Consider the following 22,863-nt stretch of genomic DNA (forward strand, 5'->3'; position numbering starts at 1 on the left):
CTAAACTTCTGGTTTGGAACACCTAAACACTTTGTCATTCAAAAACTCATTAGCATATACATCACTTTTTTAGCCTCAACTTATGGGAATACCTGAACAATTTATGAAAAATGGATTCACCGATGTCAATTAAAACATGCAGTTAGGACGAATTAAAACGCCCGATCGAGATCAAACATTTTAGAGAATACTGAGCTGGAATCTGCACCATCAAATCAAGATCCATCGTTCCACATCGTACAACTGGATGATCGTAGGCTTTTATTGCTTGCAGAGAATCGCGGTCCCATTTTCTGTGATTAAAAAATTCATTAGCATAAATCATCTTTTTTTAAGCTTTAACTTGTGGTTTGAAATGCATACGTGAACACTTAATGTCATTCAAAAAGTCATTAGTAAACTATTCAAGGTTGACTTACAAACAAAAGTCGAGCTGAAATATTCTTTCTCAATCCCTGAGATTAATTTTTTATGAGTTATTCAAGGTTATAGTATAATCAATTCAAATATATATCTCTCATACCCATAAATTAAATCCAGGTTCAACAAAAATGTAACTATCATACCTTAATAAGAGTAAAGTTATTATAAATGACATCACTGCATTTTAATCACAGATGTTACACCATAAATTGAAGGCTTGTTATAATCCTCTATCTGTGTCTAAATCACATATAGCATCGCATAGCACTGACCTTTTAAATGATATAACGGTATACATAGGTGGAGGCTTGGCTACCCAAATTTATTTATATTTTTTTTTTATAAGATAGTGTATTTTTATGTTTAGCTACTTTAATGATGTAGATTTAATTATGCCAAATGTGTTTATTTTTAAAAGTATTAGAAGAAATATGAAAGACAAAATTATCACTTTCAATCTCTATGGTGACTAAACATAAAGTTTTGTCAACAACAATAGATGTAAAAATCATATTCGTAAAAATTTGTTTTGCTTTTTCTATATACCATGCCCCTTCGTAAAATTTTGGTTAGATTCGTTACTGGTAGTCTAGTGGATAACATGACAACCGTTATTGCAAAGACTAAAAATAAAGTACAGAGTAAACATAAATAATCAAAAAATATATCAAGATTAAAGAGTCCTTCATAGTTAATAATTAAAGATTCTATAGTACAAAACAATATAACTTTGAACATAAAAAGGTTCAAATAGACATACATATCCTAAAAAAAGACAACAATTTAAAGAAAAATGATTTGAGAAATTTCTCCTGAAAACCCTAATGTTGGGTGCTATAACGGTTTGTGGCCACAAATAGTAGCTGCAATAACTACTATTGTTGATGGAAGCATGCAAGCCAAAAGCATTGTCCAACTCAATTGGAAATTCCAATGACAAAAATGTTAAAGCTCTCATCAGTGTCATTGACTTGATTCTAATGTGAGTCACTTTTCTACTTGTAACATAAATAGTAAAGTTACTTTACAACATCATGGTTATAAATGTATTTGTCAAGAAATTAATTAGCTATTGTACATAAAACTTTAAGTAGTTTATGCAAATGAAATTCAATAAGACTACAATAACATAAGTACTTATAACCATGAATAATGTAAGCAACGATAGTGTTACGTAAAATTGTTCGATAAGTAACTTCATTGTATTATCAGGCTACAAAAACACAATATTGTAAAGAAAATGTGAAAGATTATTTTTGGAAAATTTTTTAATTGGGTCAAAAGCAGTACAAAAGAAGGATTACTTTGAGACTTCCAATTGTAAAACTGAATTTATAGAATCGACCTCAAATATGAAAATGAGAAAGTATCACTTAAAATTAAATGCATTTATGTTTCCTCATATTGTATTGTTGTGCACTAACTTGCTAAAGACAACTTTAAAAATAAAGATGTGCTCGAACATGTCCATTCGCCGAAAAAATATTAAAATGAATCAATTACATTAAATTGCATTTACGTTCCATCAAAGATATTGAAAACAAATAATACTGATATCGATCATTTTACCAAAAAATATCGATTTATTAAAATAGAAACATTACATTCTACCAAAAATACAATTAAAATAAATTTCACTAATAGAAACAATCCGAGAATGAACATACAACAAAAAAAATTAGTCTCGGCAATTACATCATAAGAACATTGTTTAAAATACAAATCAAGATTTAAATAAATAAATTTTTCCTAGATTTCAAAAAGATAGTAAATTGTAATTAAAAAAAAAAGGATAATAAAGAATACAAAAGGGACTAGGTTGCATGTCCTTGACCTTGCAAAATACCGTATTTCAATTGATACTTATACTTCTAAGAACTGGCCTTAAGGGGTTCATATATCACTCTTCTCTACTTCTCTATTGTAGAAGGTAGCAGTAACACTAATGTCTTTGATACTCCCTCTTGATCAAACAAATTAAAAATATTTACTTCACATTATCATTGAAGCTCAATAAAAAAAGTAAAACCAAATATAATAACCTTGAATAACAAATGTAAAGTGGAAACACAGCTAAATAAAAAAATATTAGATTTAAAGAATACTCAGCTATGTCACACTACTATTTTCCTATCAGATTTAGAGAATATTCCTTTAATTATAATTGTTGTCATTTAGTGTCGCCAAATTTGAATTACTCTCTGAAGGGTGTGTTTGTTTCAAGTTTACCAAATTTATTCCTAGGAATAACATTCCTTGGAATATAAAGATGGGAATTGGAAAAATATGTTTGGTTAGCTTTATAATATTCCTAGGAACCATAAAAATAGGGATTATAATAGGTAAACTATTTATGAATTTATTCCCATCTCCATGGGAACTTTATTCCCACCCTTTTCCTTGGGAAATTTTTTCTATTCCCAGGAACATTTTATACCCGGGAATAAAATTTAGTAAACTTGTAACAAACATAGGCATATACATTTCTATCATTTTATTCCCGGGAATAAAAAATTATAACTTGAAACAAACACACCCGTAATTTTGTGTACCATACATTAATCTAATTTTTTTAACCAAATTTGAAATCTGTTACTTTGACTTTTATACGATTTGATTTGTATATTAATTATCTATGAAGAATAACGAGTATTGCTTTGATCTGAATTATCCTTAAAAAAAACTTCTTTAATGTGAATTAGAAAATTATCAAATGAAAATTAGGTCAATAACATTCCTTTGTAGGTATAGTTTCTCTATAATTTCCAAATAAATATTATTTCGTAAAGTTTTCATCTTTGAATTTGAAGCTCTCTATCAACTTCACATTATTTTTTGAATGGCAAGTATATATATACTCCAACAAAAATATAAGACATAGAAGGAGAGTGTGAGGGATCATCTATATTAGATCAAGAGCAACTACATAAATGTGTTAAACACCTCATCTTTGCCCAACAACTTAGAGTGATTGCCTAAAATAGATAATTTTTGTGATCAAATATGTATAATTATAAATTATATATAAATAATGAGGATGGATATATTAACTCCAAGAGTAAGTTTATAGACTTATTTCAAATCTCTACCTTTCATCTTATTTTAATCTAATGGTTTAAATGTTAGTTTTAATTGTTAATAATGTGCCCATCTTTTTGGATCTCCTTCCTAAAAAATACTTTCTCCATTTTTTTTAGTGAAATACTTTCTCCATTTATTCTCCCTTAATTAATTAATGTCATAAATACCTCTGCCAATTCTTTCTTTTTTTTACCCACCTCTGCCAATTCAAAAAATGTTTCTGATAATATATTACATTTTGGTTTGATTAAACAAAATCAAAACGTGTTTTTTTTTTTTTTAATCTTTCTTTCAAACATTACAGCAAGGTTGCACTTTGAATTATAAAAGTCAAATCTGATTTGAGTGGAAGTGAAAGCCACCACTCTATATAATGTTGTAATTTTCTTTCTTTCAAAAAAAAATATTATGTTGTAATTTATATGATTATAACCAATCAAAAGAAATTGGGCGTATACAAAATCAATCGGACGAGTTACTTATAGAATTGAGTTGGGTTAAATAAGAATAAACACAAACATTATTGAAATTGAAATTATTGACATTGAAGCATAAGAAAAGTGTCTACATTTAGTCAACTGGATGGTAATTGATTATTTTGATAATGATTTTAGGTGAGGTAATGATATGATTCAGTTGCAATAAGTGGTATGTAATTGCATTCTTTTTAAAATTGATTTACATAGCCCGGGTATAAAGAAAATGAGGCGGTGTAAAAAGGAGAGATATGAAGATATTTGAAAAGCTGATATTCATTCATTGCCTAGAAATGTTGAGATGCATAACATTAATTGTAATATAGTCTATAACAATGCCACGTGTACTTTATGATAGAGAGAGAGATTGAATTGTTTATCTTGTAGATGAAATAAGTTGTATATATAATAAACTAGTATATAGTGACCCGTGCCAGCACGGGGAAATAAAAAACTTTTTTGATCAAATGTATAGATTTTAAATTCGATATGAAAAAAATATCATCTTAATTTTGTATATATTTTGAAATATCTAAACATTGCATATAACGATAAAAATATTTGAATTATTATACTTGTACTAATTATTTGTAGTATAAGATGCACTCATTGTTAAACTTAGCATATGTAATTTTCTTGCAAAAATACGTCGACGTACTGTGTAATAATATTTGTTGACAAAATGTATTTTATTAACCTCACAAGAACGTACAACTTGAGGGTCCACAAAGTTTGAGATATGTAAGACATGTTTCTTTCAGGAATTCTCCAAAAATAAAATCATATAGAATCTTCTAATACAATAAAAGAGAATATATTAGTAATTCAGGTGGGTCGATAAATCAACTATTACGAAGAAACCAATTAAAAAATGTACTCCCTCCGTCCTAAATTATAAGCAAAAAAAATTCATTTTCTTTGTCTCAAATTATAAGCAAAAAATACCAACTTTTATCATATTTAATTATGTTTTCAAAAGATTATCTTTTCCAAAGGAAAATTAAAAGCAAAGTGCATTCAATTTGCTCTATTTTTCATTTTCTCTATAATCAACTACCAATGAAAATTGTTTTTACATCTTCCTATAAAACTTATTTCAAAGATAATACAAAAAATTATGTTACAAACTACTATGTTTTAGTTTTCTTAATAAGTGTGATTTTTATTTTTCTTATAATATGGGACGGAGAGAGTATTAAAATAAAAAATCTTAACCATGGGTGATGAAGTTGCATTACGACCGGTAAGATGGCAGAACTGCGGTTAAAAGAATAGAAACAAAAAAAAAAGACTGAAAAAAATAAGACATAATAGAAAAGGGGATATAAAAATATGAACAAAAAAAATTAAGTTAATCAACCTTATTGTTCATTAGAACCATTTCTAAGGAGAAAGGAAGTTGTTCATTTTTCATATCTGTCACAAATCAAATGCGTACGACTCGAACCCTGATATTCCAGTTTTCTTTGTAATGGGATATATCAGAGATCAAGTCAATCTTTGGGCCATTTCGATTTAATGAAGAGACACAAAAAGTACGCAAAGAAAAAGAAATAAAATAGTGAGACAACTGTAAAATTGGAGTTGTGGTGTGAGGAAAGTGTTTGTCAATACAATTTATAATAATTTTTAGAGGACAATCATGTAAAATAACCACATTCAATTCGACCAATCAAATGCAAGTTTATATCTTAGATATTAAGCAATATATAATAATTTTTTTTTGTTTTGAAAAAATTTATTATCAATATGTTTGTAGTCTTCTTCAAAAAAAATATGTTTGTAGCCGAAAATAGAAAACCAATAGGTCATAAGGTTTTTTTTTTTTTTTTTCGGATTGCAAAGAAAGTTGCTCAATAGGTTGTTTAGTTTAGAAAATTTTAATATGATTTTAATACCAATAAATTCCAGTAACCTGTATTTATTTGGGTCAAATAAAAAAGCTACAAATCAAGAGCAAATAATATTTCTTGCAATGTTTATTCGAGAAAGTTTCAATTTGATTTATAACTAACAATAAATTCTAAAACCTATTTATTTTCGGTCAAATAAAAAGAGGAACACATCTATGATAAACTAAAAAATCAATTTGATAAATGATATCAATATGCTTGTAGCCGAAAATAAAAATTCAGTAGGTCAATAGGTTTTTTTTTTTTTTTTTTTTGTGTTGGATTGCATCCTTTTTTCTTTTTTTTTTGAATAAGTGTTGGATTGCATCCTAAAGTTGCTCAATAAACCACACAAATCAAAATCAATAGGTTATTTAATTTTAGAAAGTTTTCATCCGATTTTAATATCAATAAATTCCAAAATATTGTAGCCGAAAATAAAAAAATCAATGGGTCATAATTTTTATTTTTATTGGTTCGGATTGCAAATAAAGTTGCTCAATAAACCACACAAATCAAAATCAATAGGTTGTTTAGTTTAAAAAGTTTTAATCTGATTTTAATCCCAATAAAGTCCAAAACCTTTTTTTTTCCGGTCAAATAAAAAGGCTACACATCTATGAGAAAAATATACAATTTGATAAGGTATCAATCGATCAATGTTACAATAAAATTTTGTATTAGATAAACTATTATTAAATTTATATAACATAGATTTTACTACTTAATAAAAAAAAAATCACGGATTGGCAAAAAACAATCAATTTGGTAGGGTATCAATAGGTCAATGTTGCAATAATATTTTGTATTAGAAAAATTATTATTAAATTTATAGATTTTATTGGTTCACAAAAACAAATCATCGATTGGCCAAAAAAACCAATTTGATAGGGTATCAATCGGGCAATGTTACAGTAATATTTTGTATTAGAAAAATAATTATTAAATTTATATAATATAGATTTCATTAGTTCATAAAAAAAGTTTATGGATTGGAAAAAAAAATCAATTTAATAGAGTATCAATCGGTCACTGTTACAACAAAGAATTGTATGATTACAATGATTTTGAAATGACACAATATACAATTATATTGCACAACTTATGCGCTACGCACGAGTCGGATTAATCGCCCACTTTTGATGGATGAGAAACCGTTGTGAAAGACAAAAAAAAAATGGATTGATTTGATTTCGGCTTATGTGGCGAAACTTTGATTTGATTTATGTTTAATGCATATGATTTTTTTTTCTTTTTTTTTATTTTTTTTTGGTACAAATGAATTTTTTTTTCTTGTGGTGAATGCATATGATATTTTAGCAATTGCATGAAATTTATTTTGACTCATCTTTATTCTTCGTAAGATAAAACCAAAATGATGCGATCATGTTTTTTGAATAAAATCTTAGAGAAGCATTAACAGTAGAACCTTGTGAGTGCTTGTTCCTCGATGCGGTTGAGTGTTGAATCAATCTGATCGTTTTTGTGTGTCCTTTTTAGTTCCTGTTCGTTTGATTGTGTTTTGTTCCTTTCCTTTTGTGTTCGGTTGTGAGATCCCTGATTTCCTCTTACGATTTCCTTTTGGTTGGATCTAATTATGAAGGGGTTTTAGTCTCCTGTGCGTTGAATTTTTTGATGATTCTATCCTTCAATTCATCAGATCTAGTTGGCTTACACCTTGGTGTTTATGGGTCAACATCATATTAAATGAGAAGATAATATCCTGTTGAAGAGTGGTTCATATGGAGGCGACATATGTTGGGCTTTATAATCATGCTTTTCAATTCTCTTAATAACAAGATTATGGAAGATAGGATCACTGCTAAAGTCAAACAAAGCTTTCAAGTTTGGAAATTATGCTTTACACAAAATTCAAAAAATCAATGGTACGTGTTTCATCACAATATACATGATTTTGAAAATTGATATCCCAATTTAAAGGGGATTTCATTAGTGTCTGAGCATTACTTCCCTCTAATAATATCACAAGTACTGAAGTCTAGAAGATTTGGTGGGATTTTTCATTTCTGTGACTTGAATTTGAGAAGATTTGTTAGGATTTCTCAGTTGTATGGAGTCAACTATCAACTGCTTTATAAGGAATGGTCTTTACGGTTGAGAGAACATCACTTTCAACTCATGCAAACAAAGTTCATACCACTTCTGTTCATTGTTGTTTGTGTGTGTTGTATCACATATACCATGGAAAATTTCAATGTTGATATTAATGATTCACCAAATGCTTCCTCAGCTGATTCCTCTGATTTGTCACAAGAGGCCTTGTTTGAGCTGTGCGTTGTTGGGAAGCTGTTGACGGACAAGCCGGTGCGGTTCCAATTCATGCAGGAGAGGCTCTCAAAACTTTGGCGTCCTGACCAAGGTGTTACCATTGAACAGGTTGAAGACAACAAGTTCATATTCCAATTTTACCACCAATGGGATATGGAAAGAATCCTACAAGAAGGGCCATGGACGTTTGATGGCTTTCTGCTGGTGCTTAGGAAGGTCAACATTGGTGAAGCTATTGCTGACACAGTCCTAAATGAGGTTGAAATATGGGCTCAGGTATTTAATATCCCTTTTGGTTTTATGCATGAGGACCTGGCGTATCTGGTTGGATGTCATATGGGGCGCTATGTCTCATATGATATCAATAATTATTATGGACCCTGGCGGATGTACATGCGCATTCGTGTGGCTCTGAATGTCAATGAGCCGCTGAAGACATGTATGGTGTTCGAGAAAGAAGACGGTACTGCTGTCAATCTGTCATTTAAATATGAGAAACTTGGTGTATTTTGTTATTGTTGTGGTATCTTGGGACATACTGATCAATATTGTCCTAAGAGACTAGAACCTGATTTTGTGGATGGTGTGCAACTTTGGGGCAAGTTCTTGAATCCGAGTAATCGTTTTGTTGGCGGAGGTGTAACTGTGAATAAATGGTTGCGTGGTGGTAGGATGGCTGGTCGTGGTGGTCGTACTGATGGAGGAAGAGGTACTGGTAATAGTAATGGCGCTGCTGATGTTAATGCAAGTCCTTTCAATGTGGTGGTGATGGGCCCTTCCAGCGAGCATGCCCTGTTTGGAAGAGTTAAAATCATACGTGGTAGGGGCTTTACTTTTCACAGGTTAGTCACAAGTGTTATTGGTCCTAATGGGGGAGGTGAAGGTCAGTGGGTTCCTTTTAATCTGAACAATACAAACATTCAAAACCAAGTCACTATCAGAAGGCTAGTTAATGGTATGGCTGTTGCTAATGCTAGAGGTGCTTCTGCAAGTTCTCTGAATACTAATACTAACCCAACACATCAGCAAACAACTCTCATGCTAACAAGGAATACAGGTGATGCTGGACAAACTTCTGAACCAGGGCGGGTGGTGTGCGCAAGTAAGAAGAAGTCGGTAATGACAGGACATATTGCTGCTGGACCATTGGTGATAAGGGACGGTCCTCGTGATTTACAGGCTGTGCAGACACAAAACACACAATGTGATGGTAAAGGTAAAGCAAAAGAAGCATCTGGCCCTGCTGTAAAAAAGAGAATTCGGCCAAGTACAACTCAGGCAGATAATGTAAGTATGGTGGCTGTACTTGAACAGGAAGCAAGTGATATGGTGCTGGACTATGTGAATGAAGGTAGTGCTGCTGAAGTGAACTCTGTAACTCTGCAAAACAACCCTTTATTTACTGAAACAATTGTAATGGCGGAGGCTGAAAATCAGCCCCGCCAGCAGCCATGAAAATAATTAGTTGGAATTGTAGCGGGTTAGGTAGTCCCCGTACAATTCCTAGTTTAAAATACCTTGTCCGTGTTTATAAACCGGATATCCTCTATCTTTGTGAAACTATCTCTACAAGTAATAAAACTGAGGAATTAAAGTATGTTTTGGGGTTTGATTTCTGTTTTACTGTGAATAAACAAGGTCAGAGTGGTGGTCTTGTTTTGTACTGGAATTCGTCGGTTAACTGCTCAATTTCTAATTACTCTAATAATCACATTGATGCTGAGATAACATATATTAATAAGGGTAAGTGGCGTCTTACTGGATATTATGGTTTCCCTAATAATGGCAGAAGACGTGAGGCATGGAATTTTTTGAGACAACTTGCAAGTGTTTCGAATTTACCATGGTGTATAATAGGGGACTTCAATGATATTCTTTCTCCTCATGAAAAGAAGGGTAATAATGAAAGGGCGAATTGGCTTATCAATGGTTTTAGAAATGCTGTTTGTGATTCTGGGCTGGCTGATGTACATACAGAAGGTTATCTTTATACATGGTTTAAAAGTCTTGGCACCACCAGAGCCGTTGAGGAACGTCTTGACCGTGCTCTTGCTACTGAGAGTTGGCAGATTCAGTCCCCTCATGCAGTTCTAGAGAATCTGCCAACACCTTCTTCAGATCACTACGCTATTATGCTCTCATGTGAGCCGATATCCAATAACAGAAGAGTGTTGCCTCGGTTCAAATTTGAGAATGCCTGGTTAGCTGATCCCGACTTTAGCAGTTTTGTCACTGATAAGTGGAGTTCCTATGGAGTTTGCCCGATTGTTGATAAGTTAGAATATTGCGCTTCTGATCTCACAGATTGGAGCAGAAACAATTTTCATAATTTGAAGCGTGAAATCAATACTTGTCGACAGAAAATTGATAGGATGAGGAGTATGGTTGATAGTGATAATATTCATCAGTTTAATGAGTTGAGGAGTCGTATGACTCAGCTGTTAATTCAAGAGGATGCTTTTTGGCGTCAAAGAGCGAAGACTCACTGGTTACGGGATGGAGACCTTAATACTAAGTTCTTCCATGCTGCGGCTTCTTCAAGACGAAAAATTAACAAAATTCATTCGTTGTTGGATACAGATAACAACAAGATTACTGATGAAGATCAATTGTGTGATGTTGCTCGTAATTATTTTGTTGACTTGTTTCAAGAACAAATTAGTGACACCGAGCCGGTCATTGAGGCTATTGAAGCTTCAATTTCCATTGAAGATAACAATAACCTGTTAGCACCTTTTGTTGTTTCTGAATTTAAAGAAGCTCTTTTTTCCATGAAGGCAGATAAGTGTCCGGGGCCAGACGGATTCAATCCGGGTTTTTTCCAAAAATTTTGGCCATCTTGTGGCGAAGAATTATTCCACCAGTGTTGTCAATGGTTAGATACAGGTAGTTTCCCTTCAACTCTCAATGCGACCACCATAGCTCTTATTCCGAAGGGTGAGTCTCAAACTTATATGAAAGACTGGAGACCTATAGCCTTATGCAATGTGATTTATAAGGTGGTAGCGAAAGTGTTAGCAAATCGACTCAAAGTTGTTTTAAATAAGTGCATTTCTGATAGTCAATCTGCATTTGTTCCGGGTCGATCTATCCTAGATAATGCTATGGCAGCCATAGAGATCATTCATTATATGAAGTCGAAAGTCAAAGGTACATTGGGAGATGTTGCTCTTAAGCTTGACATAAGTAAAGCGTATGACAGAATTGATTGGAGTTATCTGAAAAAGGTTATGATAAAAATGGGTTTTTCTGATAGATGGATAAATTGGATTATGATGTGCATCGAAACTGTTGATTATTTTGTTCTTGTCAACGGTAATATTGCTGGTCTGATTATACCAGGTAGAGGGTTGAGACAAGGTGACCCTCTTTCACCTTATCTCTTTATCATATGTGCAGAAGGGTTATCAGCTCTCATCAGGAAGGCAGAGGCTAGAGGAGATATTAATGGGGTAAAGATTTGTACAAGGGCACCAATTGTTTCCCATTTACTGTTCGCGGATGATTGCTTCTTATTCTTTCGAGCAAACACTAATCAAGCCGAGAAAATGAAGCACATTTTGGAAGTTTACGAAAAAGCATCAGGTCAAGCAGTTAACCTACAAAAATCAGAAATCTTTTGCAGCATAAATGTTTCGACCGCGGATCATAATAGTATAGCTAATATTCTTGGAGTTCAAGCTGTATTGGGCACTGGTAAGTATCTTGGTCTGCCATCTATGATAGGAAGAAGCAAGAAAGCAACTTTTAATTTCATTAAGGATAGGGTGTGGAAGAAGATTAACTCATGGAGCAGTAAATGCCTCTCCAAAGCAGGTCGAGAAGTTTTAATTAAATCTGTCCTTCAGTCTATTCCCACATACTTTATGAGTCTATTTACTTTACCGTCATCTCTTTGTGATGAGATTGAAAAGATGATGAATTCATTCTGGTGGGGTCATTCAGGAGCTCAAAATAAAGGTATCCATTGGATGTCATGGGACAAGTTATCTATGCACAAAAAAGATGGAGGCATGGGATTCAAGAGTTTAGGGACTTTTAATCTTGCTATGCTTGGTAAGCAGGGGTGGAGAATTATGACCAACCCTCAAACGCTTATAGCTAGAATGTACAAAGCAAGATATTTTCCGCATAGTAATTTTTTTGAAGCTTCATTGGGGCATAAACCAAGTTTTGTTTGGAGAAGTATTTGTAATGCTAAATTTATCCTTAGAGCCGGAAGCAGATGGAAGATAGGTGATGGGTCCTCAATTCCAATTTGGAATAATAACTGGCTTGTTGGTAATGGATACCTTACACTTCAAAATCACGGTTCAACACCTTTTGATAATCTCAAAGTTTCGGATTGTATTACTCCGGAAGCTAAAGCTTGGAATGTTCCTTTCTTACTTTCTATTTTTGATCAACATATAGTGAATCAGGTGATGAATACGCCTTTGTATCCCTCAGTTTATGATGATAGACTTGTTTGGACGAAGGAAAATAATGGTGAGTATTCTGTTAGAAGTGCATATAAAATGTGTATGCAGGAATTACTTGATGTCAATCATTTTAAGGCACAAGGACGTTGGGATCTGATCTGGAAGCTTAAAATTCCTCCCAAGGTGAAGAACTTCATATGGCGTGTTTGTCGCAACACTTTACCAACACGTTTACGCCTTAAAGACAAAGGGGTTAATTGTGATTTGACTTGTGCTTTATGCAATATGGTGGAGGAAGACAGTTTTCACCTTTTCTTTCGTTGCCCTGGTAGCTGCAATATTTGGAGCATGTGTGATTTCTTTAGTACTGTGAATAATGTGATAAATCAAGGCCAGGATAGTGCAAGTGTTATTTTCCAATTGTTGCAGGTGTTAAATGGTGATGAGGCAGCGCTGTTCTGCTGCATTCTTTGGAGTATTTGGAAGCAACGGAACAACAAGGTCTGGAATGATGTGATTGAAGCGCAGGTTGCTGTTCTGGAACGTGCAAAAGTACTTTTACAAGACTGGAGAGCCGCTAAATCCTACCAGCAACATCCTTCAAGGATACAAAATACTGTCGATACTTCAAAGTGGAAGAAACCAGCTGTAGGTCGATATAAATGTAATATCGACGCCTCTTTCTCTAAGCACTTAAACAAGGTTGGTATAGGAATATGTATAAGAGATGACACAGGTACGTTTGTCTTAGCTAAAACTGAATGGTTTAGTCCGATATGTGAAGTTCATATAGGAGAAGCTCTTGGTTTATTATCTGCTCTAGAATGGGTTCACGAGCTTAATCTTGGTCCTATGGATTTTGAGATGGATGCGAAAAAGGTTGTTGATAATTTCTTATCGACAAATCATGATGCAACTGAGTTCGGAAATATCATTCAAAATTGTCAATCTCTTTTTAGGAATTATTATGAAAACTCTAAGGTAGAGTTTGTGCGGAGACAAGCAAATGAGACAGCTCATGCTTTAGCTAAGGCGGCTACATTGTCAGCTAGTTTCCAATTATTATTTGTAATACCTGATTGTATTGAACACATATTGATTAATGAAATGTTTTAAGCTTCTTCTCTTCAAAAAAAAAAAAAACCAATTAAGATGTTTAAGCTTATGATGCAATCTTTACATTTTTTATTTATACAAATAATTGAATCATACGATATATATATATATATATATATAAAAGATTTAAAAAAGATCAACTATATGATTCGACCATTGATGCTTTAAATTTCTTTATGCAAATGGAGATATTGGGAACGTATGCGAATGGAGATACCACGAACTAATTCAAACAAACTATCGACTATATAAAAAAGATCTAAAAACATAACAAAGTCGAATGAGAAATATCAGACATGAAATTAATTTTCGGTGTTATTTGGATTGTATAGAAATAAGAAGAAGAAACAACAAATAGAGAGACATATGGAGTTGTGATGTGAAAAAATTGTTAAACCATAGGTCTAATTTATAGTAATTTTTACAGGATATTTTGGTAAAATGACCACATATAATTTCAAATATTCATTAATTTCACACTTTTTTTTGTCTTGCTTTAACTTTTTTTTTTTTTCGGTTACTTTTATTGCCTCACCATTTACATATGGACGTTTCCTTAACTGTTTTTTTTTTTTTTTGGCTTTTCATCCATTTTTGATTTTTTTTCGGTTACAACTTTGCCTCTCAACAAATCCTCACATTTATATCACTTTGATTTTTCCCTCAAAAAAAAAATCACTTTGATTTTGGAAAATCCGTTTTTGATTGTACGTTTTTATATAGTTGACTATCAAAATTAGAAGTTTTTCTTCTTCTTTTTTTTTTGCCTCCATAAATATTTCTTTAATTTTTTTCCCTATTGTTAAGGAAATCAAAACATATCGTGTTTAATTGTTTTAATGCAATTACATATAAAATATGTTTGACATAGTTTTAAACAAAATATTTTTTTTTTGAATAAATTAAACAAATAAATTGTATCACATTATTATTATTATTATTATGAAAATAAAAATTAAGATATTGATTTCAATGAAAAATATGATGTTATTTAAAAAAAATTTAAAATTGTCTGACAATATTATTATTATTATGAAAATAAAATAAAAATTAGTTAAGTTCATTAATTCATTAATTTTATTAATTCATAAAAGCATAAAAATGTGAATTGGTTAAAAAGAAACATGAGTTGATAAGGTTATATTATTTTTCAATTTTTTTTTGTTTGGTTTAAAGCTTATATAAGTTATATTAAATCGTATTTTTATTATTTGGCGTATATTAATTATTTGATCTCTTTGACATTAAAATATTTAAATTTTATTATTTGTTTTAATATAATATCTGAAATTAAATATTTAAATTTAAAATTATTTGATTTAAATCTGTATTATTCGAATTCAAAATGTTTGATTTTTAATTTAATATGAAATATTAGAAATAAAATTGAATTTGAATTTGAAAAACTTCCTTTTATTCATAAGCATTAAATACAAATTTGTGAGGATGAATGTGGTGAGAGTATTTTGTGAGAAATAATATGGTGAGAGCATTTGTAAAAAAGAAAGGGACATGTGGCAACACCAAAACAATAGTAATTCATTTCCATAAAAGTCTACGAAATGGGTCCTAAATTTATATTATATAGATGTGTTATTCTCATGAATATGATGTTAAAACACACTCAATCTATTGATTAAAAGTGGCCCTCTAAAAGTGAGCACATGACATTTGGTATGATATTGGAAAATATGAAAAATTATTAATCCATAGTGAGGGTAACTAAAAATATGAACTATTTTATAAAGAATTAGAAAACTCAAGATGATATATTCACTAAGTTTTTAGTGAAAAGTCCTTAAAAAAATATTTTTAGTCAAAAGCCATTATGGTCCTTTATAAAAGGTACTTTTATTTGTTGTCCAAAATAATTAGTCTATTACATTAAAAATAGACAACTTTTTAGTACATTTCTTGATGCACGCGTTGTACTAATATCAATATCAGTTAAACCAAAATATTATTATGTCATATTTACAGTCGATTAGCATGAATTAATCTATTTTATTATTATAAAAAAAAAAAAAAAAAACATATGAGTGAGAAATGAGGCGTGAGTGTGTCTATTGTGTGTGATTCTTACTCAACAAGTTCTTCATTTCTCAGTTAAGTTCATCAAAAAAAAAAAAATCATCTCATTGCTTGCAACCTGCAATTTGTGTTCAAGACTGAGTGAAGAGGAAAGTGTTACGTTTGTTTCTTCCATTTTCATCACAACATTAAGAGGTTTTTATGTTGGTTTCTATTCGAATTCATTAATTTTCTTTGTTTTCAATGTTTGTTTATGATCAGTGGCGAAGTCTTGAAAGTAAATATTTGAATCATCAACTTATTATTATGGGAATATGTTATATATTGTTATGTTTGTCATTGTATAAATGGTTTTAGTTTACTCTTAAAATCATTTTTCTAAATAGGTCTTGGAAATAAATAACAACATAAAGTAAATTATAAAGTAACTTCAACTTTATGTTTTTTCTCACCACCTCTCTGTTTTTTCTATAAGCTTGATGTTGCAGCAAATAAATTACTTAGTAACTTCAACTTTAGATTTTTTTAATCAACTTATTATTTGATGATATATGTTCTATAATTTGTGACCTAGCAACATCTTGCTCCTTGTAGATAGATTATGTTTGTATCTTGGATTTCTTGAACATGTTTTAAGTTTGGTATTATTCTTATTACTCTTTGTTTTTCAAAATAAAGAAATGTTTCTTTTTTCTTGAGATTTTTTCCTTGAACTTAGTTGTGATGACTTCTATGTTTGCTTGAAATGATAATGATATTGATGAGCATTGAAAATAAAAACTTTTTTTTCTTCATCGAATGATAATGATATTGAGGAAGGTTGGTTAATTGCATTGTATGAATAGTTTTTGTTTACTCTTAAAATCATTTTTCTAAATGAAGTCATAGAAGTAAATAACAACAGAAAATAAATTATTTAGTATCAACTTTATGTTTTTTCTCACCGCTTCTTTGTTTTTTTTTTTTTCTATAAGTTTGATGTTGCTGCAAGTAAATTATTTAGTAACTTCCACTTTATGTTTTTTAATCAACTTATTATTTGATGAATGTTTCATAATTTGTGACATAGCAGCATATTGATCCTTGTAGATGGATTATGTTGGTATGTTGGATTGCTTGAACATGTTTTAAGTTTGGTATAAGTCTTATCACTCTTTGTTTTTAATACTAAAGAAATGGATATTTTTTTTCTTTAGAGTTTTTTCAACTTTATGATATAGCATGTTGGATTGTTTGAACATGTTTTAAGTGTGTTGACCTACCCTAACTTTTAAAATATGGTATTTGAGAAAAGATCTTAAAAAATTGAAGAATTTGATATCTGAAATCCAAGTTGTGATTTTGGATACAGAGGAGACACAAAGGATATCAAATAATCATGAACTTAACCTTTGGTTGAAGACGCTGAATGATGATCTTCATGAAGCCGGGGACTTGATTGATGAAGTTTGCACCGAAGATTTGTCTCGTAAGGTGATGACCAAACTTAAGAATTTCAAAAAGTTCCACATTTTCTTCTCATCATCCGACCAGATTGGGTTTTATCTGATAATGGCTTTCAAACTTAAGGATATGATGAAGATGTTTCATGACCTTAATGCTGGTAAGAGAGTGTTTAATTTTTTAAGACACACTCCTAACAAACTGATTATTAACCAAAGAAACATTAACCCCTTAATTTATGAGCATATGTTATTGGAAGAGATGTCATGAAGAACATGTTGCTAACGTGGTTGTTGAACTTTAAAGCCGAGTTAGAAACAACAATTTCAGCTATTACAGTAGTTGGAATTAGTGAGCTTAGCAAGACTATACTTGCATTCTCTAATCCTATTGTCCAAGAGCATTTTTAGTTCAAAAGTGGGTGTGCAATGCAGATAATTTTTCTGGTTTTGATGCAGACAGTATTGCTGCAAAGATTTTTGGGTGTAATAATAATGTTGACATGGAACTCGTGCTCGAGAAACTTAAACATAAAATAGATGGACTTGGATGTTTGATCTTATTGGATGATGTATGTAGTGAGAGTCATCAAGATTGGGATCAATTGTTGGAAATTGCAAGGTCGATTGTGATTCAAGCCTTTATTTTTTCGACAAAATACGAGATTCAAACATGAAAAGATCAAAAATAAGAAAATTATAATTGTTCAAATTATATACGTGATATAATTAAAATGAGGAATGGAAAGATAGACTTTGGAGAAGAAAAAAAACTCTCAAATTTACAAACCTTTTTATTCTTTTAATTTTAGCAAGGAGAAAGTATACTTAAGCAATATATTTCCAATTGCCAAACACAACAAACAAAACCTAGAACAAGACTCAACATGCAATTCTTGTCGCAGAAAACACAATATTTATAATAAATTTCTCAAGCAACAATTTAAATCAGACTAAAAAGACTTTTGGATTTTATAACATATATAAGCAACAGTTTAAATCGGACTAAAAAGACTTTTGGATTCTATAACATATATGAGTTGAAACTCTCAGAGTTTTGACATTTATATTCATCGATTAAATCAACTTAATTTTTTTTTCATTTCCCTAACGAATTAAAATTTTGGCATTTAAAATTTAAGATTGAATGAGTGTATATAGAGTGCTTCTAGATGCATTTAATCTGATCACTTTAGTATAATAATGATTGTGTGTGAAACTATCTTATTTTTTGTTTTCAAAAAATATAGAGTCGTGTGAAATTTAGATGTAATTATTAAAACATATAGGTTAAGAGAGGGCGACAAGTTTCAATAGAGTGTTATTACATGTTAGATAGAACAAGAGAGGGTGAGAATAAGCTATCTTAGAGGTGTATCATCATCACAATGCTAGCGTAAGAATAACTCAAGCTTAGAATTTAGCATGTCACTGTCAAATTGTTAATCTTTTTTTTACTGATATAAAATTTATCATTTCACTAAAATTGATAAGTTCAACCGTAAAACATTCTAAAAATATACATATATTAGACAAGTTCAAGATTACATACATGTTTTTCTTCTTCTTTTGGTTCTAGCATGGAGAAATAAAGAAAAATAATAGATATCAATTTCCAAACACGCCAAAATAAAAACTAAAACAAAGTCCCAACATATGATTCTTTATGCTAAAGAGATAAACAATATATATACAATGAAGTCTAAAGAAAGCAAATCAGGCTAAACAAATATTGAATATCTCTTCAATTTTTCTCAATTGGGTGGTTACTACATCAGAACCCTTAATGTTGTGGTCTAATTATCACAATGTCTCTTAATATGAATGAGTAAATAGTGGCTAATCAATTAGCAAGAAGTTCCCCTAAAAAAAAATTAGGAAGAAGTTATATAGTTACAAAATTGACAATCAATCAATTCTTTAAAGACATAGAATAAGAGAGGATGTCAAATTGTTAATAGTGTGAGATTTTTTTTTATAGGTGTCACATAGGCACAATCCTAACATTAGAATGAGTCAAGTTTAGTATTCAGAGATAATAATAATATAATAATACTAATATATAGATAGATAGATAGTTATAGTATAATCCATCTTATATACATAATATGTTTTGTTTTTACGGTATATATGATTACTATAAACTCCCATAAGTGGATGTCCCCACTTACCCTTCTTCCACGTACCATTAATGAAGAGAGCAAAATTCCGACTAATTAGGAAGAACCTAATATTCGTATCTACAATATTTATACTTATCATACTATATACATATAAGAACATTCATACCAAAACATATGTCTCGTATCAATAATTATTAAACATTAACGTTAATTCATAAGCAAGGAATATTAACTTCACATTTCCTCATTCATTCTATTTCAAATCACAACCATTTCATACTAGTGTGTATACCTGTGCACGGCACGGGGAAAATTTTATTTAAATTAAATTAAAAATAAAATAGTTATGCTTCATATCAATAATTATTTTAAATTTGATACTAAAAAACATGAAAAAGGAACGATAAGAATTGTTAAAATGAGAAAATGTCACGAAGGCTCAAATAATTTTATTTAAGATTGAATACTCAACCAATAATAACAATAAAATGAGGTTCAATAAATCAATATTTACAGCCAGTTCTTAGTAAATGATAGTCATTTGCCAAAATACCATAGAACTTAAGTAAACTAATCTTTCATGAAAAGTAAAGGACATAATAAGACATCATTGGGTTTTGGGATCAAAGGATAAAAGGAAAAATTTAACAAAAAGAATAAGAGGAAGTCAGAAATGAATGAAAGCCTAAATGACACAAAATTTTCCAAAAACAAAGGACATAAGTAGCATTTGAAGAATAGTGAGAAAAATTGCAAATCAGTAGAGACATCTAGAATCAAACATCCTTCAACGGATGAACAAAAGAATGCCTAGACTTAAGAGCAGTGATTCTGCAGGAAAAAAACACAAATTAGCAATATAGAAAAGTAGTAAAAGGATGAAAATAAATAACAACCAAACCAAACAAACAAAAGCAATGGAAAATTGAAGGCACCATAAAGCAACTTAAAAGGAGAATACCAAAAGACATCAGCAAGTAGATTCCACAATGGACAATTATGTAACCAAAAGAGATTGAGATGTAAAACAAACAAATCACCACAACTAATGATGAATTGATGATCACGTAATTGTTCTGGACTTAACAATTGAAACTAATTCGTACTAATCTCAAATACAATTGTTGCTTCTTAATGTGGCAACAAACCAAGAATAGGATAAGGAAATAGTAGTTTATAAACAAAATTAGACTAATATAAAATTATAGTAGCAAGAAATATGACAACATTAAAACCATACAGTGAAGGCCAGAACATATTAAAATAATAAATTTGATTGGAATCGAACAACATAAAACTTACCTGACTCATAAAATCTCCAATGAAAACCTAGACACAAAAACAAACCATAAGAAGTCATAAATTCAAAAACAATACATGTCCAATATATAACATTCACAATTCACAAAGTAAACTAAATTAAAACACACACATGATTGATATAGATAGGAAAAAAAATAAACTTTGAAACCAATATTTTAGAAGAAATAATCATGATAGAAACACACTACCATGAGAGTAAGAAACTGATTCTAAAAAGAACAAAAAAACCCATGAATTGCTTGTTTTCCTCTCCAAATGGTGGAGGCCTAAAAAACAACAACACAGGAATCAGTCAGATGCCAATAATTTATAAGTAAGGAAGTTGTGATGTTACGTTAAACTTTGTGTCATATTAGTTGTGTTCACGGAGCCGATACATGTAGATACATGGTAAGACTATGAAATCTAATATGGAGAAACTATTGTTGTATATTTTAAATATTTCAAAAGTTATTATTATTATTACTATTATTAAAATTATTTTTATTATGATTAGCTATTAAAGAGAAGAAAAAGAAAGGTGGTTGTAGTGTTGAAATTGTTCCTACTTTGTCTCAAGACTAGTTACCACGTTGACTAACAATTTTCAATAAATTAACTTTGATTAACAGTCAAAATTGTTTGTTACCTATTTACTTGCTATTGAGATATTAATTACTCATAGTCTTGCCATCATTTTTGCAACTGTTTTTGGTCAATCCCCACTTACCTAATTAGTAGCATCCACTTACTTTTTGGTGGAAATATAAACGTGTTTAATATCTCTGAATGTGCATTCTATAAGAACACAATTTCATTATGTGAAAAAGCAATAGAGTTACAAACCTTTTATCTTCAAAGCTACTTCTTTCGGTGTTACAAAAATATTAAGTGTCTGAGTGATTGAGTCTGTATATTTTCTCGTGTTCTGATAACCTCGGTATGATTATCGCCGAGATGAACCTGTTGTACTCTGGAGGAGTTGCGCAATTCTACGGATAATTCCTTAGTTCAAATGAAACTAGTTCCACTCAATAACGAGTTTTCTAACTATAGTTATAGACGTTTTAAGTTGACTTATTTCCAATCATTTTCATATCACCACATTCTACTTCATAATGCTTGGTAATTGTCCAGGTTTAGAGAGGACAATAAATTAATATTTTATACGGTTTCTTTACCCTCATTTTATTAAGTCCCATGAATAGTTTTTATTTTTATTTTTTAATCTCGAAATATTAGTCTCGGTTTTTTTTTTTTTTGTTGCATAAACAAGTTTTGTCGTATTTTTTTATAGCGTAACTTGAGTATTCTTTGGGAACAATTGAAGAGATTAATCCTTTGAGCCTTTAAGTATTCTTTGAGGATAATTGAAGAGACTAATCCTTTGAATCTCGTGAGACTAAAATAAGCAATAAACTCTCTAAAAATTTCAACTATGTTGCACAAGTTTTGCTAATTGAGAAGACTAATCTTTTGAAATAACTGAGAGCTATTTAAAAGTCCGGTCCTCTTTCAACCTATATTTTCACATATGCACTAGCCACGTATCAAATCATGGACCAAATAGTTATAGAATCTATCACTTGTACTATATGGTGTTGGTGTGCCTGATCCAGTGTAAGTGAATATTATTAAAATTATGCAATTGACGATACTCATTTTTTAATTGTGTGAATATTTTATTAAATAATTTTTTGCCCTTAAAAGCTTTTAAAAACTAAAATGACAAAAATAATTATTAATGTTCAATAAAGGCATGAAACACAACATGTGTTTTAAAGACAACACTTCTAATATAGTGTGAAAAAAAAATTATCAGGTTTGGTTTGAGTTTTGCTAGACCCGTTTTGAATTATGTTAAACCATTGTATGAGCTAATAGAGATTGACTTTGATTGGTATCTGAATATCATGGTTCAGAACATTGGTTTGATTTTTACACGGTTACATCTTTAGTAAGGTCTAGTTCAACTAATAATGCTGACAACTTGATATTGTTAGTCTAAGCATCTTCACACGGGTTTGAATTTAAAACCTTACAATTGTGAGTTTCAGACGATATTTACTACTTTATCTATAGATCTAAAGATTTAATTAAACTATAATTTTGAACATCATGGTTCAGAACATTGGTTTGATTCTTACACGCTTACATCCGTAGTAAGTTCTAGATGTAGTAAGTTCTAGTTCATCTAATAATGCTGACAACTTGACATTGTTAGTCTAAACATCTTCATATGAGTTTGAATTTAAAACCTCACAATT

At 30.6% G+C, this 22,863-nt stretch overlaps 1 protein-coding gene across 1 annotated transcript in view; it reads left to right on the plus strand.

Annotated features, from left to right (window-relative positions):
• LOC25487342 (putative ubiquitin-conjugating enzyme E2 38) overlaps positions 1–22,863 on the plus strand; it is a 42,925-nt gene that overhangs the window by 7,965 nt on the left and 12,097 nt on the right. The gene's annotated exons all lie outside the window — the stretch shown is intronic.

The sequence above is a fragment of the Medicago truncatula genome, chromosome 2 (genome assembly GCF_003473485.1).
Source record: "Medicago truncatula cultivar Jemalong A17 chromosome 2, MtrunA17r5.0-ANR, whole genome shotgun sequence".
NCBI lineage: Eukaryota > Viridiplantae > Streptophyta > Magnoliopsida > Fabales > Fabaceae > Medicago > Medicago truncatula.